Here is a 26,430-nt window from a genome sequence, read left to right on the forward strand (position 1 = left end):
CGATTCAGAGAGCTGTAAATATTGTTAACAAAAAAATCAAGGGACACTCTTATCAAGTCTAATTCTGATATTGATAATAAAAAAAATAATGATCGTCCGACTTTAATTCTCACATATAGCCCTTATTTTAATCAGATCCACAGGATCATTAATAATAACCAAATATTTTGCGGAAAGATGATACTATGAATGAAATACTGAGAGACGGAAATAAAATAGTCTCCAGAAAGGCATTAACATTAGGAAACAGCCTGTCACCTAGTTTATATCGATCAGAGCAATCTTATAACAACAAAGGTAACTGGTTATCTGTGGCAGGATATCATAAGTGTGGCCAATCGCCATGTAAAACTTGCTGTTTTTCTAATCTGTCAAGGCACTTTACCTCTCTCCATAACAGGGATTTATCTGGCTTGAAGATTTATGCAGTAGAGAGGATTAGAAGAGATGTACGAGGTGGTGACAGAGAAAAACTTTTAAGGAACCGAGAGGCATATTGGATATACACTCACTGGCCACTTTATTAGGTACACCTGTCCAACTGTGTGTTAAGACTTAATTTCTAATCAGCCAATCACATGGCGGCAACTCAGTGCATTTAGGCATGTAGACATGGTCAAGACAATCTCCTGCAGTTCAAACTGAGCATCAGTATGGGGAAGAAAGGTGATTTGAGTGCCTTTGAACGTGGCATGATTGTTGGTGCCAGAAGGGCTGGTCTGAGTATTTCAGAAACTGCTGATCTACTGGGATTTTCACGCACAACCATCTCTAGGGTTTACAGAGAATGGTCCGAAAAAGAAAAAAAATCCAGTGAGCGGCAGTTCTGTGGCCGGAAATGCCTTGTTGATGCCAGAGGTCAGAGGAGAATGGGCAGACTGGTTCGAGCTGATAGAAAGGCAACAGTGACTCAAATTGCCACCCGTTACAACCAAGGTAGGCAGAAGAGCATCTCTGAACGCACAGTGCGTCGAACTTTGAGGCAGATGGGCTACAGCAGCAGAAGACCACACTGGGTACCACTCCTCTCAGCTAAGAACAGGCATCTGATGGCTACTTTCAGCAGGATAATGCGCCATGTCATAAAGCTCGAATCATCTCAGATTGGTTTCTTGAACATGACAATGAGTTCACTGTACTCAAATGGCCTCCTCAGTCACCAGATCTCAATCCAATAGAGCATCTTTGGGATGTGGTGGAACGGGAGATTCGCATCAGGGATGTGCAGCCGACAAATCTGCGCCAACTGTGTGATCCCATCATGTCAATATGGTCCAAAATCTCTGAGGAATGCTTCCAGCACCTTGTTGAATCTCTGCCACGAAGAATTGAGGCAGTTCTGAAGGCAAAAGGGGGTCCAACCCCTTACTAGCATGGTGTACCTAATAAAGTGGCCAGTGAGTGTATATGCTTGACACACGTGTTCCTTTGGGATTAAATTTAAAAAAGGAATTTATGCTGTACTATTGAGGAAGAAAAAAAGGAAAGGAAGAATTTTTTTTTTCTTCCTTTTTCTGACATTATTATTTTTGTATAAATTGTCCATTTCTGATTAGTTCACCTGTGACTAAGTTGTATATATGTGGTTTAGCTGATATTCTACAGCTACTCTGAGTCTAAGAGCATATCTTTATTTTGACTGTGCTCTAACAGTTAACGAAGTGTCATCTGGGCATGCTTGAGGGTTATACCCCAATGCATTATCCATAATAGACTTATAGAAGGTTTGCATGGGTATCTTTATCTTGATTGTGCTCTAACAACTAAGTGACATCTGAGCATGCTTGAGGGTTATACCCCAACGTATTATTCATAATAGACCTGTAGAAGGTCTTTTCTACAATCGGTATTTTTTTTTTTTTATATAAGTGCCTTTAATCAATTTTTTTTTTAATCCGTTATTCAGGGTACATCTCTTTGGATTTACTCTTTATTCTGGAAGTGAATAGATTGATCTTAACATTGATCTGAAAAATCATACCCCATTCCTCACTAGTCACCATGGTCATGTGGATTAAAACACCATACACTCTCAACTTTGGAACTGTGTTCTAGACTCCTTAAGGATGGTTTTAACTACTTTTTTATTGGACCCCGTGATCCCCTGTGTCTATTTCAAAAGAAATATATACATTTTCTTTTTTATTGTTCTTGAGTATGTATTCTTATTATATGCTGTTTTAATATATTCTTTTAAAATACAATTATTTTAATGTGTTTTATACCATTGCCTTGCTGATGTGGCAGTTACTTGTCCTGCCCCCTTTTTTTTTTTTCCACTTTGGATTGTATATAAACTCCTGCATTGCATGCTTGTATCATGCCCTGATGAAGTGAGCTGGGACAGCTCAGGAAACGCGTAGGCACCAATAAATTTCCTTGAATTATACCAACAGCAGCGCAGTGTATCATTGCACCTTAAAGCCATCTTCACTCAAATTAGAGAATGTAACACCTTGTAACCATTAGGACTGACCAAAGAACAAGACAAAAAATGGGTGCGCAGATGTAATAATAAAAATAAAAATAATAGACGGGTTATTTAGGCCCTATAACATGAAAGTTAACTGTGTGGCATGCAGATGGAAAAGCAGGGTAAGTGGACGAGGGATAATATCATGCTATATTTGGTTGACTTTGGGGTTGATCGCGTCCACTCTACACACTTCTTTTCTTTTTCATATGGTCTGCTTTAACAGGTGTGTGTGGACTGCAGTCCCCTGTAGATATTTTGTATTGCCCTCAAGCCTTTTGCACTTTGTAGAGTAATAAAATGTTGGCGTGATCTCTACGAGAAAAATAGACACCTTGACATGAAGATTACACTCATTTTTCTGTGCTTATTAATTTGGATTATTTTTCATTTACATGGTTTTTTCCATGAGCAAAGTACATTTTAATTAATAGATCTTGGAAAGATGTTGATTAAAATGAACTTTGTTGGTAGGAAAGCCTCAAAGAACAGTCCTTCAATCAAATTATAAAACATTTTGTGTACCGCTGTATCTGCCGTCATGTTCAACAAAATTGCACGGCATTTTGTGTTGGTCTTTTATTTATTTATTTTTTTTGTTTTATTTTTTCTTCTAAGGGTTATCTTGTGAGTGTCACGCATCACATGTTTTTCTAATCCTGGAAACCCAACTTGTGACTATTTAGTTAAACAGTAAGTCATATTAGTCCAGGGACAAACCTGAACATCTTGTGAGATGAGCTATGATATAAACCTCTGGGGAAAAGCATCATATTTACCTCTGTCATGCTAGTATACATCTGTATACTTTTCTTTGTTGTTCAGAATAACCCAGTAAGGCTAGTTTCACACTAGTGTTTCCTGGAGCTGTGTCGGGCTGCGCACGGCCGCTGCTAAGCTCCGCCCACGGCCGCGCCTCCTCCTGTCGGCTTCGCCTATGGGCGCATGACACTGCATGTGACCTGCATACCCTATCTGCAGGCCGTGCGCAGGTGTGCGTTTGCCGGCACATGCGTCCTTTTGACGGTGCGCCGACCTGTGCCAAACACACCGTCAAAAAGACGCATGCACCGGCAAACGCACACCTGCGCATGGCCTGCGTACCCAATGCTAAAGATAGGGTACGCAGGTCGCATGCAGCGTCATGCGCCCATAGGCGGAGCTGACAGGAGGAGGCGTGGCCATGGGTGGAGAAATCCAATGTTCAAAAGATGAATTACCTTCAACTGTCCTGTAATAGTCCAAACATCAATGATATTTTGTTTAATAGGTCCAAAAAATAAGCTAATTGCAGAGTGTCCTGATTTTCAGTCTGCTGAGAATGAGTTACAATGTGTGGAGAAATTCAGCAGTATAAAGTCAATGTCCTCTCAGTACCACTGTAAGGGTATGTGGTATGTGCCCATGGTCAGTAACTGGCAGCGCTTTGGACGCAGCACATGTCCGCTCTGACCGAAGTGCAGGTGATTCTGCATGTGTTCATTGAACCATGCGGAATCACCGCATCCTATACATTGCACTGGTGATATTTTTCTTGCTTAGACTCACTTCTCCTCGAGATAAATAGATATGCTGCGGTCTGGAAAGATGTGCCGCATGTGCATCTATGCAGGGAAGCCAGAGGCGTCCCTGCACTCATAGTGGAGATGGGATTTCATGAAATCCCATCCACTATGCTGTAACATCTGGCCACAGCGGGATGAACGATGCGGATGAACGCAGCGTCCAACCCGCAGCGTTTACTTACCGTGGGAACATACCCTAAGTAAAATTAAGAATAGTTCTTATTGAAATCAATGGTCATTCAGACCAAGAAGGTTTTTTGTAGCTTCTGTCTGCTCTGGCTTATAGAAAATGGACCTCTCTATTAAACCAAATTTCTATAATATGTTTTTTTCAAATGGATTTTAAAGTAGACAGTCCCCATTCTATATAACAAAATTATATACAACGCTGATTCATACATACCATAAGCTGATATGTTAAACCTTAGGTGTTTTATCTGTGAGTTCTTGGTAAAAAAATAACCTAAAGCTTCATCTAATCATAGAATTATACAACCAATCCTTCTTGTTGCCCAATATGGTGCAATAATTATGAAAGAGTATAGCAATTTTATACAATCTGAAGCTTGAGTCCAATGGATTAACTATTAATTGCCTTAGTGGTGGTGTCACGGTTCCACCCCTCAGTATGTCTGGCATGTAGTTACTGACAGCTTGGCTGTCCAATCTGGTATAGGGGCGTGCCTTAGCTGTCGGTACATTGATTGACAGCTTGGCCGTCCAATCTGGTACAGGGATGTGCTGAGCTGTCAATGTGTTGATTGACAGCTTAACTATCCAATCTGAGACTTTGAGGTGTCGACTGTCTCCATGTGTTCATTATTCCAGTAAATTGCCTTGCTTCTTAACTGAGCTGTGCCTCCCAGAACTCTGCCAGATGTACATTCAGCCTGTGAGGTTTGTGCTTTCCTGTGCCTTGAGTTCTGTATGCTTGATATGTTGCCTGACCTTGGACTTTGTTCTGACCATCCACCCGGTTAACCCCTTCAGCTCTGATCTGTTATATTCCTGGTACTCTGACCTCGGAACATTACTATGCTTTTGTCTCTTCCTTCTGTTTATGACGTACCGTCCTGGCTTCTGACCTTGGACTCCATGACCATGGCTTGGCCATGAAAAATGACTAGCGTCACAGCTGGCTTATAGTCTATTGATACAATTAAATGGACTTTCTGGACACACAAATAATAAAACCTGGCTGTTCATGCAATGAGTCCCTAAACCTCCTTTTTTATCTTTGTATTCTTATTTTGATTGCCCTTCACTTTCCTGCAGCCATTTTGGTGGTCTGTCATTATTTGCAGAGCTTCCTGTCTGCACTTCCTCTGCACCTCTAGACTACGTTTCCCATGAGTAAAAAAAATAAAAAAATGAATAAAAAACTGGAGTCTGAACTGAGAAAGTAAGTTAATGTGTATGCACTATGTAAGTGCATATTAACACATGACCATTAACAAGAGAAAGCAAAAAGCAAAAAACACAAATATCCTGAACTAAAAAGTAAAAAATAAACTGCAAATAATGCATAAAGGTAATAATAATTATAAGGGTATTTAGTAAACATAATTTTGATCAAAATAATGTACAAGCCATCCTGCTACGTCACGGCAACCCTTGTGGGACAGTCCCTACTCTAGTATTTAAAACCTTTTCACTTGCCAAATGACGTGAATGTGAACAAGGATCGAGCGACTGAACCACTAGTAAAAGCTTAGGCCAGGCAGGATGGTTTTCCCAGCTCAGAAAGAGGGCGGTCACACCTATATATGCACAGGATGCACAATAAAAATTTTTATTCATTTTATTGTGCATTCTGTGCACTCTCATTCTCAGTGCCCACCCACTTTACACACAAAAGCACTATCTTGAGACTTCTATAGAGTCTCAAGATGGATAAATTTCTAACCACACTGTTTCTCCTTCCAACCACTCCCCCCCTTAGTATTTATTATTCTAAAGCCCCCGTCACACACAGCGATCTCGCTAGCGAGATCGCTGCTGAGTCACAAGTTTTGTGACGCAACAGTGATCTCACCAGCGAGATCGCTGTGTGTGACACTTACCAGCGACCAGCCCCCCTGCCGGGTATTGCTGATCATCCTGGAAAGGCCAGGACATTTTTTTGATCAGTGGTCTCCTGCTGGCCAGCATGCATTGCTGCGTGTGGCAGGCGGGAGCCCAGTGATAAGCGAGCTGGCGCTGGTAAGTAAGGTACACATCGGGTTTCTAAGCGGCGCTGGTGCTGGGAGCTGGTAACAAAGGTACACATCGGGTTTCTAAGTGCCGCGCGCCACTTAGAAACCCGATGTGTACCTTGGTTACCAGCTACCTGCACCAGTGCATTGGTAACTAAGGTACACAGTGGGTAACTAAGCGACGTGCGTCACTTGTTACCCGTGTGTCGCTGGTGCTGATTGCTGGTGAAGCTGCCTGTTTGGCAGCTCACCAGCGATCATGTAGCGACACACCAGCAATCCTGACAAGGTCATATCATTGTCGGGATCGCTGGTGCGTCACTATGTGTGACGGGGGCCTAATACTTTCCTGTAGTCAATTTTACAGGTGCTGACACTAGCAATTCAGAGGCTTAGTGTACAGCAGGCGGAAAAATTAGTCAGATAATTAATTAATTTAAAGAAATGCAATATGTAACACCGAGTAGCATCTTTTCTGACCAAAGTCTGTGGCGCAGGTATAACTTCTGTTGCTTCTTGTCTCTGAATACATCCCCAGTCACTCACAACTACTGGGAAACATACGACTTGTCTTCCATTACATCACCATTTAGATCACACTGCTCTTAGATCTGTCAGCTGAGCCCGGCTTTCTGCATGCATGATTGCCCTTGAATGACCGGCAATGTTCTTTTGAAAAACATAGAAAGGGAATCTCTGTACTCTGTGCTTTGATTGGACTATAACAAGTGTGAGGAGCTCTGTGGTCACATGAAAATGTTTGACAGCTCAGGGACAGAGCAGAATGTTAACAGTAAGTAAATTATGAACTTTCTTCATTATAATCTGCCTGAAAACCCCTTTTAAGGGGTGACCTAGGGACCTTTTTTCCTGATGACTGTTGTTTTCAATTTTCAGATCACTGATTCTTATAGAAAATATACTCTATCAAATAATGAACTACAGAAAGATTAATAGTACAGTAGTATAAATCAGATTCCAAATATTTTAGTTTGTTTATTCAAATTGGAGATGCAAATGAAAACTGGAAAAAATCAGCACTGAAATTGTTCTATTCACACTATATGTACATTTTTTCTAACATAAAATAGTTACCTATGCAAAGAAAATAAAGCATGAAATTCCAATTTATGACTTGTAATCCCAACTGAGAGAATAATTTACATAATAATCTTGTACATGATGGTTACACAATAAAGGTTTTCTCTTTACTTATACCATTTTTTTCTTACTTTTTTTGTACTGCTAGTTATATTTAATAGTGCCATCAGTGTTTGGTTTACAGAATCAATCAAGATAATGACAATGCATACATTAATCCAACTTTTGTGTATACTACTTTTCCATCTCTTCATAACAATGTCTCCATTGAACCCTGGTTAGTTTACGATATATTAATTTAGACAATTTATAGTGTCTAAGAATATTGTTTAATTATTAAATATTATCAGGGAAGATAGTCTATAGGGAATGTTAAGGTGGATTACTAGGGGTTAACTGTGGAATAGTAAAAGCTACACAGTACACATTTTACTTTACCTGTACACATTGTAGCATTTAATGGTACCTGTTTGATACTTTCTTTACTTACTTTTTGTTGTTCTTGGTGAAGATGAGGTTTTCTTTTGTGATAATTTTTAAGTGGAATGATCAGTACCTTGTCACGACATTAATCTGCTGCTAGTTCTGTACTTTGCAGTCTTCCAGGAGTTTTTTCATAGGTCTTGCAAAACAACAATTTCAGACTCCACCCTGTATCAAGAAAGGGAATGTCAAATTTTCAGTCAATGCCTTTCTTAAAATCATATGTTTTAAGGATAACACACTTTAGATAGGTGCAATAAGGAAAGACTGCTATGTGGGATTATAGATTCCAGCAAAACTGTTTAAGACCAGCACCATGAGAGCTGACTTTTGAGCCCACTGAATAGTAGGAAACATCTGTTAGGCACCGGGATTCTCCCGCTGCACAGGCTGGATCCCAAGCTCAGCTGCCCCTGCGGTCCCCCATTCAGCTTTAATCGCAGTGTGAGCTGCTCAGCAAAGACGTCGGTCTCAGCGTCTTGCTCAGAATTGAGCTGTTCACTTGGTTACTGCTGGCTCTCCAGCCAAAGCTATAGTAATTAGCAATAGGCACCTGCGAACAGACGTTCCAGAGATTAAGTCCAGAAATTACCCTACTGAGCATGCTCGTGAGGTGGCGACCTCTCATTGGTGGTTGGTCGTCAGCTGCTTGGGTGACATGGCAGTTCCGAATTGGTCCACAAAGAAGGTCCTGTCAGACAGGACTTGAATGGAACATATAAATGGTTCACTGGAGCACAAGTCGGCGCCCTAAGATCATATGTGTTTGGTGTGTTGGTCAATACGTTACCACCATGTGTGCACGTGTGCCGTTACTAGCACTGCGAGTGTGTTTCTAGACTGGAAGTGTAGAGTGGGCACTCCCGCATGGGCTTAGCATCTGTCTCTGGCTGTGTGTGCGTTTAGCACAGCTGAGTGACAGAGCAGGCACAACCACCAGCCTAGACTTCCCTGGTGGGTAGCAATAGGGACCCCAACTAGCATAACAACCGCTATACTCCTGTACAGTCTAACAGGGTATAGTCACTTGTGTTCTCTTTACTAGTACCGTTCTGTGACTTAACAGAGTCAGTTACAACGCACTCTGTTCACACTGAGTGACTCTGTGTTTACGGTGCTTGCTCGCAGCTTTGCTCCGCCATTGTTTACTAGCTGCGGTTCCCCATCATGGCACAGTGGACCCCAGGTTGCGATCACACTTTACTTTAATTTATATTCCGTGCGATCTGCAAACCCTAACAGTAACTTACTGCCTGGGTCGGGTCTGTGGGCAGGCTGGCCATTTCACCAACAGGCATCCCAGGCATCAGGGAGAGCATCCGTCGCTAGTGGCTATTGGAGGGGGCACTCCAGATTCGTTGGACATGTCCTCCAAACTAACGTTTAAGGTGACACTGTCTTATGGGTCAACCTCACTGCCTTCAGAGGCTTGCGTGGATTCCAGGGAAGAGGGTAATTTTATGTTCTCCTCCTTCGCCCAACGGCAGCAAAACCCAAGAGGAATGAGGGCCCTGCTCGCAAGCTAACAATCTATGAGGAAAAAAAAAAAAGGAAAGAAAGGTAGACACGAAAGGTGGGTGGTAACAATTGTCCTGATTGTTTGAACCAGCCATAATGTTAAGTGTGTAACAGTACAGACACAGAGGGCTAATAGATGCATAAAGCATGTGGGAACATGATCCGGGGAACCTGGTTATGGTAAAACATTTGACTGTGCCACACAGGGATAGTTAGGTTAAAGTGTTGAGGCGGTTGGCCAGTCTGTATAAATGCGTTTTCAGGGCATGCTTACAATTGTAGGGATTGGGGACTAATCATATTGACCTGGGAAGTGCATTCCAAAGAATTGGTGCAGCTCGTGCATAGTCTTGGAGACAGGAGTGGGTGGTTCTGATTATTGAGGAAGCTAACCTCAGGTCATCATCAGAATGGTGGGCACGGGTAGGGTGGTAGACCAAAACGAGGGAGGAGATGTAGGGTGGTGCTGAGCCATGGAGTGCTTTGTGGGTGAGGGTAATAAGTTTGTACTGGATTCTGGAGTGGATGGGTAGCCAGTGTAATGATTGGCACAAGGTGGAGGCATCGGTGTAACGATTGGCGAGAAATATGATCCTGGCTGCAGCATTCAAGACAGATTGGAGGGGGGAGAGTTTGGTAAGAGGGAGAATTACAATAGTTCAGACAAAAATAACTAAGAGAAACAGTAAGAGTTTTTGCGGAGTCAAAAGTAAGAAAAGGTCGAATTCTAGAAATGTTTTTGAGGTGCAGATAACAAGAGCGAGCCAGTGATCGGATGTGGGGGCAAAGGAAAGCTCAGAGTCAAGTATGACCCCAAGACAGCGGGCATGTTGCTGGGGAGTAATAGTGGAACCACACACGGAAATGGCAATGTCGGGTACAGGTACATTAGTAGCGGGAGGAAACACAAGGATCAGCCTGTCTTTGACAGGTTCAGTTTCAGATATAGTGAGGACATGATGTTAGACACAGCATTTAGACAATCGCTGGTGTTTTCTAAAAAGGCAGGTGTCATGTCAGGAGAAGAAGAGTATAATTGGGTGTCATCAGCATAGAGATGGTACTGGAAACCAGATCTACTGATTGTTTGACCAATAGGGGCAATGTACAAAGAGAAGAGGAGGGAGCTTAGGACTGATCCTTGAGGAACCCCAACAGTAAGGGGAAGATGAGAGGAGGAGGAACCAGCAAAAGATTCAGTAAAGGAGCGGTCAGAGATATAGGCGGAAAACCAGGAGAGAATGGTGTCCTTGATGCCGATGGAGCGGAGCATAGTAAGGAGGAGCTGATGATCCACAGTGTCGAATGCTGCAGAGAGATCCAAGAGAATTAGCATGGAGTAGTGAAAATTAGATTTAACTGTTAGTAGGTCATTAGAGACTTCAGTGAGGGCAGTTTCAGTAGAGTGTAAAGAGCGGAAACCAGATTGGAGAGGGTTGAGAAGAGAGTTATCAGTGAGATAGTGGATCAGACGGGAGTGGACCAGGCATTCCAGAAGTTTAAGGATGAAGGGAAGATTAGAGACAGGTCTATATTTAGCGGCTCAGTTTTGGACAAGGGATGGTTTTTTAAGTAGTGGATGTATGATGGCATGCTTAAATGAGGAGAGAAAGATACCAGATGAGAGAGAGAGGTTAAATATTTTAGTTAGGTGAATGGTGACAGCAGGGGAAAGGGACTGGAGGAGATGTGACGGAAATGGGTCACTGGTGCAAGTGGTTGGGCGAGAAGATGCAAGGAGCCTGCTTAATTCTTCTGTGACTGGTTCAAAATCAGAGAGTGAGCTAGGTGCAGTGGGGGAGGAAGGAAAATGCATGGTATGAGGTGATTGAGAGATAATTTCCTGTTGGATAAGGTCAATTTTTTCTTTGAAGTAATTGGCCAGATCGTCAGCTCGAAATTCCGTGGTTGGGGCCTGCACTCTGAGCAGGGAATGAAAAGTGTCAAAGAGACGTTTAGGGTTATTGGACAGTGAGGTGATGATGGTGTTGAAATAGGTTTGCTTGGAGAGGTGAAGGGCAGTGTTGTATGTTCTAAGCATAAACTTATAATGGATGAAATCTTCATGCAGATTGGATATTCTCAGACGTTCAGCGCACCAGAAGCACCGCTGCAGGAAACGTGTTTGCAGGGTGTGCCAGGGTTGTCGCCGTCTGTGTCATGTTGTTCTATGTATAGGAGGTGCAAATTCATCCAGGGCACTTTGAAGTGTTTCATTGTAATGCTTCAGTGCAGAATCAGGACATGAGAGGGAGGAGATAGGGGCCAATGAAGACTGCAAGTTCTTCATAAGTTTCTGGGTGTTAATGGCCTGTATGTTTTTATAAGTATGGACAGTGGGGGTGACCTGAGCTGCCTGGCAGTTCTTGATAGAGAATGATAGAAGGTTGTGGTCAGAGAGCGGGAGAGGGGAGTTTGCAAAATTATCTACTGCACAAAGCCGAGAGAAGACCAAGTCGAGGGAGTCGAGACCATTCCGCTTACCCTTGAGTTTTCTCCCAAACACTAGGACATAATCTCTTTGCTGGTCATCCCCAAGGATATTGATGAGGAATTGCTGGGTTTGCCTTGGTTGCGTCACCATTCACCTCATCGATTGGGCTACTGAGAGTATACAGGGATGGAGTAGGTCATGTGAGGGACAATGTCTCAGTGTCCAAGTTCTGGTTGGGTTGTTCGAGGTTACTGCAGATCTAGCCTCGCTTCCCAACCACTACTGGCAGCATGCGGACGTGTTCTCTAAGAAGGTCACGGAGACTCTTCCCATCATCCCTATGATTGCCCGACAGACCTCATACCGGGGACAGAGCCTCCTCGCAGGCAAGTTTACCCTTTGTCTCTTTCAGGGACTGTGGCGATGTCGGAGTATATAAAGGAGAATCTGGTGAGGGGATTTGTTAGGAAGTCAGTGTCTCCAGCTGTGGCTGGCTTCTTCTTCATCCAAAAGAAGAACGGAGAACTCCGTCCTTGCATAGATTATAGGGGTCTGAATGCCATCATCATTAAAAATAAATATCCTTTGCCACTTATCTCTGAGCTATTTGACAGGCTACGGGATGTTAGGATACTTACCAAATTAGATCTGCATGGCACCTATAATCTAATACGTATCCGAGAAGGTGACGAATGGAAGACTGCGGTTAACACCCGGGACGGGCATTATAAATACTTGATAATGCCATTCGGCCTCTGTAACACTCCTGCCATCTTCCAGGACTTCGTCAATGACATTTTTCAGGAGATGTTATCCACTTCTGTAGTCGTCTATTTGGATGACATTTGGATTTTTTCTCCCGATCTGGATGCTCATCGTAGAGATGTTGCCAGAATTTTTGAACTCTTGCGTGCCAACTCCCTCTATGCCAAACTTGAGAAGTGTGTCTTTGGGCAGAAGTCCCTACCATTCCTTGGGTATATCATCTCAGCCAAGGGTTTGGCTATGGATCCTGCCATGGTGGAATCGGTGCTGAACTTGCAGGAGCCACATTCTTTTAAAGCGGTGCAGCGCTTTATGGGATTTATTAACTACTAGAGTTGAGCGACTTTTGGTTTTTTAGGGTCGCGTTTCGTTTCGTGAAACTCGACTTTTCCAAAAGTCGGGTCGAGCAAGATCGTCCGATTATAGGGAAAAGTCGGGGTCGTCCCGAAACACGAAACCCAATGTAAGTCAATGGGGAATAAAAGTCGGCAGTGAGAGGAGGACAGGAAACACACCTACAGTGCCCATTTGAATGCCAAAAGCATCAATTCTTCTTTCTTAAGCTTGTCAACCTTAATTAACTTCATAATACAAGTTACGCACTGAAAAATGGGGGTTATTTGGCTACAAACTGTGGGGGGGGAGGGCTGGCTCCAGGTTTTCATGTGCCCTGGGCGAAAGAGCGCCCCTTTAACACATACCACAACTCATCATGCTCCGATACGGCAGAGAAATAGCGGTATAGTACAATGAAAAATACCTCACTTTTTACATCTCATGACGAGGCCCATCTATTTCTCCATACAGAATCATTGGTCCCATATAATGTTTGAAACAGTATATGATGAGCTCCACATAATGCTACAGTATATGTTGGTCCCCATGGATGAAGCTCCACTGTCTTATGGGCCCAAATAATGCTCCAAACATAATGGGCCCCATTTCTAATGCTCTAGTGTATAATGGGCCCTGTAAATGCTGCTCCAGTGTCTGATGTCCACCTTTGGAATGTTCCAGTGTATGGTGGGCCCCATCTATCATTCTCCAGAGTATAGTGCTCCCCAAAAATTGCTGTCCCAACATTGAAAACAATCAAATAAGTCTCCTCGCTAGGGAATCCCTGTACTTGTCTGGACAGGTGCTGTAGCTTGCTTAACAGCTCGCCAGCCGTTCTCACGCCCAGTATGGATTACACGTGATTGCACAAAGGTGAGAAAGGGTACCGTATCCCCAGATAACATGTATGGATAGCGTACACATTCAAAATATATGTCTCAGGAGGCAGGCTCAGACGGTGTTAGGCCCAGTATGGATTGCACGTGTTTGCACAAAGGTTAGAAAGGGTACCGTATCCCCGGATAACATGTATGGATAGCGTACACATTCAAAATATATGTCTATACAGCATGAGGCAGGCTCAGACGGTGTTAGGCCCAGTATGGATTGCACGTGATTGCACAAAGGTTAGAAAGGGTACCGTATCCCTGGATAACATGTATGGATAGCGTACACATTCAAAATATATGTCTCAGGAGGCAGGCTCAGACGGTGTTAGGCCCAGTATGGAGTGCACGTGATTGCACAAAGGTTAGAAAGGGTACCGTATCCCCGGATAACATGTATGGATAGCGTACACATTCAAAATATATGTCTATACAGCATGAGGCAGGCTCAGACGGTGTTAGGCCCAGTATGGATTGCACGTGATTGCACAAAGGTTAGAAAGGGTACCGTATCCCTGGATAACATGTATGGATTGCGTACACATTCAAAATATATGTCTCAGGAGGCAGGCTCAGACGGTGTTAGGCCCAGTATGGATTGCACGTGATTGCACAAAGGTTAGAAAGGGTACCGTATCCCTGGATAACATGTATGGATAGCGTACACATTCAAAATATATGTCTATACAGCATGAGGCAGGCTCAGACGGTGTTAGGCCCAGTATGGATTGCACGTGATTGCACAAAGGTTAGAAAGGGTACCGTATCCCTGGATAACATGTATGGATAGCGTACACATTCAAAATATATGTCTATACAGCATGAGGCAGGCTCAGACGGTGTTAGGCCCAGTATGGATTGCACATGATTGCACAAAGGTTAGAAAGGGTACCGTATCCCTGGATAACATGTATGGATAGCGTACACATTCAAAATATATGTCTCAGGAGGAAGGCTCAGACGGTGTTAGGCCCAGTATGGATTGCACGTGATTGCACAAAGGTTAGAAAGGGTACTGTATCCCTGGATAACATGTATGGATAGCGTACACATTCAAAATATATGTCTCAGGAGGCAGGCTCAGACGGTGTTAGGCCCAGTATGGATTGCACGTGATTGCACAAAGGTTAGAAAGGGTACCGTATCCCTGGATAACATGTATGGATAGCGTACACATTCAAAATATATGTCTCAGGAGGCAGGCTCAGACGGTGTTAGGCCCAGTATGGATTGCACGTGATTGCACAAAGGTTAGAAAGGGTACCGTATCCCTGGATAACATGTATGGATAGCGTACACATTCAAAATATATGTCTCAGGAGGCAGGCTCAGACGGTGTCAGGTACAGTATGGATTTGACGGCCCAGATTACACAGCGGAGGAGCAGGGAGAGGTAAAGATTGCAAATGCTGGGGCCCTGCCCAAGCAAGGGGGGCCCACTCGTGGGCGTCGGTACTGGCACTGGGCCCCTCATAGTACAGCGGTGTGTCTGACGGCGGGTGTGCACCACCACCGTCAGAGACACTTGATTGCACTATGAGGGACCCTGTGCCAGTGCCCGCGCCCAAGAGTCGGCCTACCCACCTGTCCAGGGCAACGGCACTCGCACGGTGTCGTGCGGTAGGTGGTGACCCCGGCCATGGGGGGGGAGGCAGCACAGTTAGGGAGTTTTAGAAAGTGGCATATGTTGATGTTGGACATTCAGCTGATGCAAAAGGCGAAATAGGTGAAGTACCAGGAAGAGGTGGACCAAAGCAAGCCATTTTTCTGTCACCCTATGTGTCATCAGGGGAAGGTGGGACAAAATCCTTGGAAACCCATGCGTGGTTCATTTTAGTGAAGGTTAGATCATCCACATTTTGTGTTGACAGACGGGTCCTTTTTTCTGTCAGGATTGATCCAGCTGCACTGAAGACTCTTTCCGATAGCACACTTGCAGCTGGGCAAGCGAGCTCCTGTAAGGCATATTGGGCCAATTCAGGCCAGGTGTCCAGTTTAGCGGCCCAATAGTCAAAGGGGAATGACCTGTGTGGGAGAACATCGATATGGGAGGAAAAGTAGTTTGTTACCATAGTTGACAACTGCTGTCTCCTGTCACTTTCCATCGATGCAGTATTACCAGTTGTGTGAGCGGTATTTGAAAAATCAGTCCACAACATTGTCATGAAACCCCTGTCTCCAACGCCACTTCTGCTGTGTGCACCACGAACACCTCTGCCAAGCTGCCCCCGGCCCGTACGGCTCGTGTGAGAACCATCACCGCTGCTGTGTGCTGGGAATGCCTCAAGCAACCGATTTACCAGAGTTGCTTGTTTATTAGCCAATATTAGGTCAAGGTTCTCCTGTGGCATGATGTTTTGTAATTTGCCTTTATAGCGTGGATCCAGGATGCTGGCCAACCAGTAGTCGTCATCGTTCATCATTTTGGCAATGCGGGGGTCCCTTTTTAGGATCCGCAAGGCATAATCTGACATGTGGGCCAATGTTCCCGGTGTCAATGATGCACTGCGAGTGCTGGGTGGAGGAGCACTTTCTGGCAAATCCACATCCCTCCAGTCACGCACAAACCCTGTACCAGACCTTGCCACGCCAACATTTTCACTTGCCCCACGAGATGCATCCTCCTCCCCTAAGTAATCATCCCCATCATCCTCCTCCTCCTCCTCCTCTTCTTCCTCCAACTCGTCCAGGAGAGGTCCCTGAGCAGACAATGGCTGAATGTCATCAAGGATTCCCTCCTCCTCTTCCTCCTCATCAACATTGGCTGCAGACGCCTGCTCCTTAAGGTGCATCAAAGTTTGCATGAGCAGACGCATAAGTGGGATGCTCATGCTTAGGATGGCGTCGTCTGCGCTTACCAGCCGTGTGCATTCCTCAAAACACTGAAGGACTTTACAAAGGTCTTTCAGCTTCGACCACTGCACACCTGTCAACTCCATGTCTGCTCTCAAAGTGCCTGGCCGTGTATCCTCCCACAAATGCATTATGGCCTGCCTCTGCTCGCACAGCCGCTCCACCATGTGCAGGGTGGAGTTCCACCTTCTTGCAATGTCAATAATGAGGCGGTGGTTGGGAAGGTGGAGCAATCGCTGCAGCTTCTGCATACGAACGGAGTGTACAGGCGACCGGCGGATGTGCGCGCACAGTCTTCGCACCTTCTGGAGCAGGGCTGTTAACTCCGGATAATTTTTGAGGAAGCACTGCACCACCAGGTTCAAGGTGTGAGTCAAGCAAGGTATGTGGCTGAGTTTTGAAAGGGCTATGGCTGCCACAAAATTACGTCCGTTATCACTAACTACCTTGCCTGCCTCAAGATGTACACTGCCCAGCCATGACTCAGTTTGTCGCTTCAAGTACTCGGCCAGCACCTCGGCTGTGTGTCTGTCGCCCAAACACATCATCTGCAACACAGCCTGCTGACGCTTTCCACTAGCTGCTCGATAGGGGGACACATCGTGTTCAACAGTGGCAGCTGCAGATGGAGTGCTCGTACGACTGCGCTCTGTGGACGAGCTTTCGCTTCTGGAGGAGGTGGAGGAGGAGGAGGGTCGAACGCCTACAGCCAACTGTTTCCTATACCGTGGGCTAGGCAGCACTGTCCCACCACCGCTGTCCCCTGTGGACCCTGCATCCACCACATTAACCCAGTGCGCAGTGATGGACACGTAACGGCCCTGGCCATGCCGACTGGACCATGCATCAGTTGTGAGGTGCACCTTTCCGCTCACTGACTGCTTGAGTGCATAGACAATGCGGTCTTTCACATGATGGTGGAGGGCTGGGATGGCTTTGCGAGAGAAGAAGTGGCGACTGGGTAGGTCATAGCGTGGTACTGCATAGGCCATGAGTTCGCGGAAAGCTGTGCTTTCCACCAACCGAAAGGGCATCATCTCAAACGAGATTAGTTTGGCAATGTGGGCGTTCAAACCCAGTGTACGCGGATGAGAGACTGAGTACTTTCTTGACCTACTCATAGTGTCTGGGAGGGTGAGCTGGACTTGAGAGCTGCATATGGTGGAAGTAGCGGTGGACAGGGCGGACTGAGAGAGGGTTGATGATGGTGATGGAGTTGGTGTTCTTTCTGATGGCCTAGAATCAGTATTTCATTGATATAACAGTGGGATTCCCTGACTGCTGTGGTCTTGCAACGACACCTCAACATTTGCTGCTGTGCTAACCGGTGGGCTTACAGTGGGGGAAACAATGTAGCGTTGCTGACTACCTTCGTTGTGATCAGTTGCACATGTGGCACTTGAGGTTTGGTGTTGTGTCCACGCTTGCAAGTGCATGCTGGTTAAATGTCTAAGCATGCAACTGGTATTCAAATTTTTCAGATTTTTCCCTCGGCTAAAGGTCTTTGCGCACTTCTTACAGATAACCTTGGCCTGATCATGAGGATTTTGTTCAAAAAAGTGCCACACTGCACTCTTCCTACTTTGGCAGACATTTTGCGGCCTAGCACGCTGTGATCTTTTGACCCTCTGGACAAGCTGTCCAGCAACTCTTTTGATGTTTGGAACCTGTCTTTGGAGTGCTCCGGGCCTGCCAGATAACAGCTGTTGCGATGTCGATGTCTTCTGTGGATGCTCCTCATCTGAGCTATTGGAAGCAGCACCCTCTTCCCCCAATGGATGCCAATCTGGGTCAACAACTGGGTCATCCATCACCTCCTCTTCTATGTCATGTGCACCTTCCTCTGTGTCACCGTGTATGGTGGTATAGTGTGCGGGAAGGGGCACCTGAGTCTCATCAGGGTCAGAATCTGGCTCTGTTCACTGCGAGGACAATGTAGTGCTCTGAGTGAATGTACCAGCAGAATCATCCATCAGCGGCTGTGCATCAGTGCACTCCATGTCAGATTCATCTTGGCCTGGGTAATTCACCATTTGACTTGATAATCCAGGCATGGTATGTGAAAACAGCTCTATGGAGTAATCAGTAGTATGGCCTGCGTCATCCTTCAATCTTGGTTGGGGTGAAGGACACAAGGAAAGGTGTGGTTCATGAACATGAGCCTCCAATGACGACTCAGTGCTTTTACTTTTTACAACTGAAGAAGAGGAGGCGATAGAGCTGGAGGCTGAGTCAGCAATGTAAGACAAAACTTTTTCCTGATGCTCTGGCTTTAAAAGCGGTTTGCCAACTCCTAGAAAACTAAGCGTTCGAGGCCTTATGTAGCCAGACGATGACGCAGGGTCAGCACCTCCTGCATTCGGTCCTATTTTGATCTTGCCACTACCATCAGATCCACCACCAACACCATCATTACCAGCTGCCAACCCCCGCCCAATTCCACGGCCTCTTCCACCAGCCTTCCTCATTTTTGGTAGAAATGTAGACAAAATCCAACAAACTATATAGTAATGTAAAACAAGGTACAAGGTGTCTATAGGGCAGGGGAGATTTTGAATTTCTGCACACACTTGTGGACAGTGGACACTTTTGGATTGTGTGAGGCCCACTGATATCTGAGCGCTATGTGACAGGCTCGATGGCACTGCTGTGACAAAAGTGACTAGAGGATAAGGGAGATTTTGAATATCTGCACACACTTTTGGACACTGGACACTTTTGGATTGTGTGAGGCCCACTGATATCTGAGCGCTATGTGACAGGCTCGATGGCACTGCTGTGACAAAAGTGACTAGAGGATAAGGGAGATTTTGAATATCTGCACACACTTTTGGACACTGGACACTTTTGGATTGTGTGAGGCCCACTGATATCTGAGCGCTATGTGACAGGCTCGATGGCACTGCTGTGACAAAAGTGACTAGAGTATAAGGGAGATTTTGAATTTCTGTACACACTTGTGGACAGTGGACACTTTTGGATTGTGTGAGGCCCACTGATATCTGAGCGCTATGTGACAGGCTCGATGGCACTGCTGTGACAAAAGTGACTAGAGGATAAGGGAGATTTTGAATATCTGCACACACTTTTGGACACTGGACACTTTTGGATTGTGTGAGGCCCACTGATATCTGAGCACTATGTGACAGGCTCGATGGCACAGCTGTGACAAAAGTGACTAGAGGATAAGGGAGATTTTGAATTTCTGCACACACTTGTGGACAGTGGACACTTTTGGATTGTGTGAGGCCCACTGATATCTGAGCGCTATGTGACAGGCTCGATGGCACTGCTGTGACAAAAGTGACTAGAGGATAAGGGAGATTTTGAATATCTGCACGCACTTTTGGACACTGGACACTTTTGGATTGTGTGAGGCCCACTGATATCTGAGCGCTATGTGACAGGCTCGATGGCACTGCTGTGACAAAATTGACTAGAGGATAAGGGAGATTTTGAATATCTGCACACACTTTTGGACACTGGACACTTTTGGATTGTGTGAGGCCCACTGATATCTGAGCGCTATGTGACAGGCTCAATGGCACTGCTGTGACAAAAGTGACTAGAGTATAAGGGAGATTTTGAATTTCTGCACACACTTGTGGACAGTGGACACTTTTGGATTGTGTGAGGCCCACTGATATCTGAGCGCTATGTGACAGGCTCGATGGCACTGCTGTGACAAAAGTGACTAGAGGATAAGGGAGATTTTGAATATCTGCACACACTTTTGGACACTGGACACTTTTGGATTGTGTGAGGCCCACTGATATCTGAGCGCTATGTGACAGGCTCGATGGCACTGCTGTGACAAAAGTGACTAGAGGATAAGGGAGATTTTGAATATCTGCACACACTTTTGGACACTGGACACTTTTGGATTGTGTGAGGCCCACTGATATCTGAGCGCTATGTGACAGGCTCGATGGCACTGCTGTGACAAAAGTGACTAGAGGATAAGGGAGATTTTGAATCTCTGCACACACTTTTGGACACTGGACACTTTTGGATTGTGTGAGGCCCAATGAATATCTGAGCGCTATGTGACAGGCTCGATGGCACAGCTGTGACAAAAGTGACTAGAGGATAAGGGAGATTGGATTGCTTTTAAAAAAGCAGTTTGCGGAGCAGTGGGTAAACAGCAATGCCAGCCTGTCAGGAAGCCTTAGAAGGCAGCCCAACAACCAACACCACTGATACACCACTATATAGCCTCCCCTTGCACTGCACACACAGTGACTGGTGTGTTGTGCAGGCCAAATTGCTAGCAGCAGAAGCAGTTTTTTTTTCTTCTCAGCAGGACAAAAAAAAAAAATTGGGATTGCTTTTAAAAAAGCAGTTTGCGGAGCAGTGGGTAAACAGCAATGCCAGCCTGTCAGGAAGCCTTAAAAGGCAGCCCAACAACCAACACCACTGATACACCACTATATAGCCTCCCCTTGCACTGCACACACAGTGACTGGTGTGTTGTGCAGGCCAAATCGCTAGCAGCAGAAGCAGTTTTTTTGTCTTCTTCCCTGCCTAACGCTCTCCCTACAGAATCAGCAGCAACCTCTCCCTATACTAAGATCGGCAGAAGTAAGATGGCGGTCGGCGTGCACGCCCTTTTATACACCCTGTGACGCCCACCAAAGCAAGCCAATCACTTGCATGCCCTTCTGAAAGATGGTGGTGACCCGTGCCTATGTCATCACGTTGCCCACAGTGTCCGTGGATCCTGATTGGCTGAAAAAGAGCGCAAAACAAACTTTTGAAACGCGACTTTGGCGCGTAAGTCGCCGACCTCGTGGCCGACCTCATCCTAGGGTCGGGTTTCGTTTCATGAAACCCGACTTTGCCAAAAGTTGGCGACTTTTGAATTTTTTCGACCCGTTTCGCTCAACTCTATTAACTACATCCGCCAGTTCATTCCCCACTTTTCTACTCTGGTGGCTCCCTTTGTAGCTCTCACCAAGAAGGGAGCTAACCCTAAGCTATGGTTTAAGGAGATTTCTGAGGCATTTGTCTCTTTAAAGTCCTACTTAGCTAGGGCTTCTGTGTTACATCGGCCAGACGTGGATAAGCCCTTCATCTTGGAAGTGGATGCCTCTTCCGTTGGTATGGGAGCTGTGTTATATCAGAAAGATGCTCATGGTCGGAAACGGCCCTGCTTCTTCTTCTCCAAGTCCTTCTCACCAGCGGAGAGGAATTATTCTATCTGGGACAGGGAGTTACTGGCTATGAAGTTGCCTGTCACCAAGTGAAGATATTTTCTGGAGGGAGCTCGGCATCCCTTTCAGGTGTTCATGGACCATAAGAATCTGCTCTATTTGCAGACAGCTCTACGGCTAAATTCTCGCCAGTCTAGGTGGTCTCTATTCTTCTCCCAATTTAATTTTACCATACATTTCCGCTCAGGGGAGAAGAATTTACATGCTGACGTCTTATCCCGTTCTGTCTTCTATTCCGAAGAGGGGGATGAGCCAGGCCAATTGTCCCTTCAGAGAGTCTGCGAAAGGTAGCTCCAGTTTCGCTACAGCAGGTGCCATCGGGCAAAACTCTAGTACCAAACCTGCAGCAGGAGGTCCTCTCTTGGGCTCACACTTCCAAGTTGGGTGGGCACTTCAGGACCAAGAAGACTACTGAGCTTCTGGAGAGGTCTTATTGGTGGCCGTGGATGGCGCATGACGTTAGGGACTACGTCTAAGCGTGTGTCTCCTGTGCCAAGAATCGGCCTTCCCGGCTGAGACCTGCGGGTTTGCTTCATCCCCTGTTGGTGGCAGATAGGACCAGAAAGATGGTCGGGGTGGACTTCATTGTGGGGTTGTCCAAGTCCCATAATAGTACTGTTATTTGAGTAGTCATCTACCATTTGTACAAAATGGTACTTCTGGTTCCCCTTCCACGCATACCATCGGCATGGGCTTTGGCCGTGCTTTGTGTGAAGCACATCTTCCTTCTTCACAGGATGCCTGACAAAATAGTCAGTGACCGGGGTCCCCAGTTCGCTTTTTGGTTCTGGAGAGAACTCTGTCGACCGCTCAGCATTGAGCTTATTCGCTCTTTGTCATATCATTCCGAGATGAACAGGTTGGTGGAGAGGGCCAATCAGACTCTGGTCACATACTTGCGACATTTTGCCTCTGCCAGGCATGATGACTGGGCATCTTTACTGCCATTGGCAGAGTTTGCCCTTAATAATGCTGTCTCCGATTCTACAGGGCAGATGCTGTTTCTCCTCAACTGCGGTCAGTATTATGAATGGGAAACCGAGGAGGAAAAAAAGACAACAAGCTAAGTCTCAGAAAACCAGAGAAGTTGGTAACTATGCAGATTGCAGATCCCTGATCTTACCAGCACAACTAGCAGCAGTCGTGGAGCGTTCCTACATTGGTCCTAGATGCCTTGTCACAACCGGAGAACTACATAAGCCTAAAGCAGGAAAAGAGGAACACTAACTGCCCCAGAGCAGACCCCAAAGGAAAGACAGCCCCCCACATGTATTGACGGTGAAGCAAGATGAAAATACAAACAAAGGCAGGAAAATAGGCTGAGCAAACGATGGGGCCCAGCTAACTAAAAAGGACAGAAAAGGAAAGACACTGTCTGCAATCTGCCAAAAAAAACCTACAAAAGTATTGTCCAACACTTCTGATAGCAAAATTAACCCTGAAGTCACTAGACTTCAAAACCTATATCAGCACTCTGAAATATTCTGAGACAGAGCAAAAAAGAGGCCAATCTAAAAAGGGACAAAAAGCAGATTGGCAAATACTGATTAATAGGAGTGGAATTTCAGCATAGCCCCAGCAGGGGCAGGCTGATTACACAAAAAATTGAATTGACCAACAAGAGCAAGAGTGAACATTAGCAAAAAACAAACTTAACTTGAGAAGACTGGAAGAGAGCTGAAGTCCAGGACCTGAGGAGCAGACTGAATCACCAGCACCTGGATAGGGCGTCGGCTGTCTTATATCCAGTGTGATACTCCAGAGATCCAATCGTTATTTTCCTCATCAGGTGGCAGATCACTACCACTTAAACCAACCGCACTACCTCCTGTCACCACCAGAGGGAGAACGGAAGGGGAACTCTCAACTGGTGGAGCAGAAAATGAGTTCAAGACAGTACCCCCCCCTTGAGGAGGGGTCACCGAACCCTCATCTATGCCACCAGGCCGATCAAGATGGGCCCGGTGAAAAGCACGAACCAATTTATTGGCATGAATATCAGAGGCAGAGACCCAAGAATTATCCTCCTGGCCATAACACTTCCATTTGACCAAATACTGGAGTCTCCGTCTAACCAAACGAGAATCCAATATTTTCTCTACCTCATATTCCACATTGCCTTTAACCAATACAGGATCAGGAGGTGCCGCCACAGGAACTACTGGCTCAACAAACCTCTTCAACAGTGACTTGTGAAATACGTTATGGATTTTGAACGTAACTGGAAGATCCAATCGAAAAGAAACAGGATTAAGAATCTCCAAAATCTTATAAGGTCCAATAAATCTTGGCTTAAATTTTGGAGATGCAACCTTCATAGGAATATTCTTAGATGACAGCCAAACCATATCACCCACTTTAAACCGGGGACCAATGGTCCTACGCCGGTTGGAAAAACGCTGGGCCTTTTCCTGAGAGAGTGACAACTTATCCACCACTTGGTCCCATATCTGCTGCAATCTCACAACCATAGTGTCCACACCTGGGCAGGACGAAGATTCCACTTGCCCTGAAGAGAATCGAGGATGAAACCCAAAATTACAGAAAAAGGGTGACATCAGAGTGGCAGAACTAGCTCTATTGTTCAGCGCAAATTCGGCCAAGGGCAAAAATGAGACCCAATCATCTTGATCAGCAGATATAAAAGATCTTAAATAAGACTCCAGGGTCTGGTTTATTCTCTCAGTCTGCCCATTGGTCTGGGGATGAAACGCGAAGGAGAAGGATAACTGAATTCCCAGATTGGAACAAAAGGCTTTCCAGAGTCTGGAAACAAACTGGACCCCTCTATCGGACACAATGTTCTCAGGAATCCCGTGTAACCGAACCACCTGTTGTAAAAACAAGGGCACCAACTCAGCGGAAAATGGCAACTTTGGGAGTGGTACAAGATGGACCATCTTCGAAAATCTATCACAAATCACCCAGATAACAGTCATTCTCTGAGAGACAGGAAGATCAGAAATAAAATCCATTGAGATATGGGTCCATGGCCTCTTGGGCACCGGCAGGGGCATCAGCAACCCACTAGAACGAGAACAGGGTTTGGACCGAGAACAAGTCCCACAGGACTGTACAAAATTCCTGACATCACGAGATAAGGCAGGCCACCAAAACGACCGTCTCACCAAATCTCTGGTACCAAAAATACCCGGATGACCAGCCAATGCGGAGCAATGGACTTCAGACATCACTCTCTTTCTCCACTGGTCAGGAACATACAATCTTCCCATAGGGCAACGCTCAGGTTTATCCTCCTGAAATTCCTCCAGGGCGCGTCTCAAATCGGGCGAAATGGCAGAAAGAGCTACCCCCTCACCTAGGATAGTAGTAGGCTCGGTCACATTAAGAGAATCAGCAAAGAAACTCCTAGAAAGGGCATCTGCCTTAACATTCTTAGTGCCCAGAAGAAAAGAGACCACAAAATTTAAACGCGTGAAAAACAAGGCCCATCTAGCCTGTCTAGGATTCAAGCGTTTGGCCGACTCCAGATAAATCAGATTCTTGTGATCGGTGAGGATCACAAATTAATGTCTAGCTCCCTCCAACCAATGTCTCCACTCCTCAATTGCCCATTTCATGGCCAACAATTCCCAATTCCCCACGTCATAGTTGCGTTCAGATGGGGAAATATTTCGAGAAAAGAAGGCACAGGGATTCATCTTAGAAGTCACAGGGTCTTTTTGGGGCAACACAGCTCCTGCACCAATCTCAGAAGCGTCCACCTCCACTTGAAATGGAAGTGAGACATCAGATTGCCTTAAAACTGGAGCTGAAGTAAATCTCCGCTTAAGCTCCTGAAATGCTGAGACAGCCACGGGAGACCAATTCAGCACATCAGCTCCCTTCTTGGTCAGATCAGTCAGTGGTTTGACAATACTACAAAAATTACCTATAAATTTACGATAGAAATTAGAAAAACCCAAAAACTTCTGGAGAGCCTTCAAAGAAGTAGGCTGAACCCAATCATAAATGGCCTGTACCTTGGCCGGGTCCATTTCAATAGTCGATGGAGACAAGATAAACCCCAAAAATGAAATACTCTGTACACCAAAGAGGCACTTCGATCCCTTAACAGACAGGGAATTCTCCCTCAAAATCCAGAACACAGTCCAGACATGTTCCACAAGGGAATCCCAATCACTAGAAAAGATCAAAATATCATCCAGATAGATGATCAAAAACTTATCCACAAAGTCTCGGAAAATATCATTCATAAAGGATTGGAAGACAGAAGGGGCATTAGTGAGCCCAAAAGGCATCACCAGGTACTTAAAATGTCCCTCCGGAGTATTAAACGCCGACTTCCATTCATCCCCGTGCTTGATGCGAATAAGATTATATGCCCCCCTGAGGTCAAGCTTAGTAAACCAGCAGGCACTCTTAACTCTGGAGAATAAATCAGACATCAGAGGTAACGGGTACTGATATTTAACCGTCATCTTGCTAAGGGAACGATAATCAATACACGGTCTTAATGAACCATCTTTCTTGGCCACAAAAAAACCAGCGCCTAACCGTGACGAGGATGGTCTAATATGACCCTTCTCCAATGACTCCTTAATATAGGATCACATAGCATCATGTTCGGGTACAGGTAAGTTGAA

The 26,430-nt window shown here is 45.4% G+C and overlaps 1 protein-coding gene and 1 long non-coding RNA gene across 4 annotated transcripts in view; one reads left to right on the forward strand and one right to left on the reverse strand.

Moving 5' to 3' along the window:
- LOC141085919 (flavin-containing monooxygenase 3-like) overlaps nt 1–26,430 on the reverse strand; it is a 124,377-nt gene that overhangs the window by 44,568 nt on the left and 53,379 nt on the right. For all 3 annotated transcript variants that reach the window (XM_073571553.1, XM_073571551.1, XM_073571552.1), the window contains exon 2: nt 7,825–7,985. The gene's annotated coding sequence lies outside the window, so the exon portion shown is untranslated. The remainder of the gene's footprint in view (nt 1–7,824; nt 7,986–26,430) is intronic.
- The window catches only part of LOC141085920 (uncharacterized), a 148,213-nt gene continuing 128,656 nt past the window's right edge, over nt 6,874–26,430 (forward strand). Inside the window, exon 1 of the long non-coding RNA XR_012231440.1 lies at nt 6,874–7,026. This is a non-coding gene — a long non-coding RNA (uncharacterized lncRNA). The remainder of the gene's footprint in view (nt 7,027–26,430) is intronic.

This window comes from Dendrobates tinctorius, unplaced genomic scaffold, assembly GCF_039654945.1.
Source record: "Dendrobates tinctorius isolate UK_male_01 unplaced genomic scaffold, ASM3965494v1 ptg000029l, whole genome shotgun sequence".
NCBI lineage: Eukaryota > Metazoa > Chordata > Amphibia > Anura > Dendrobatidae > Dendrobates > Dendrobates tinctorius.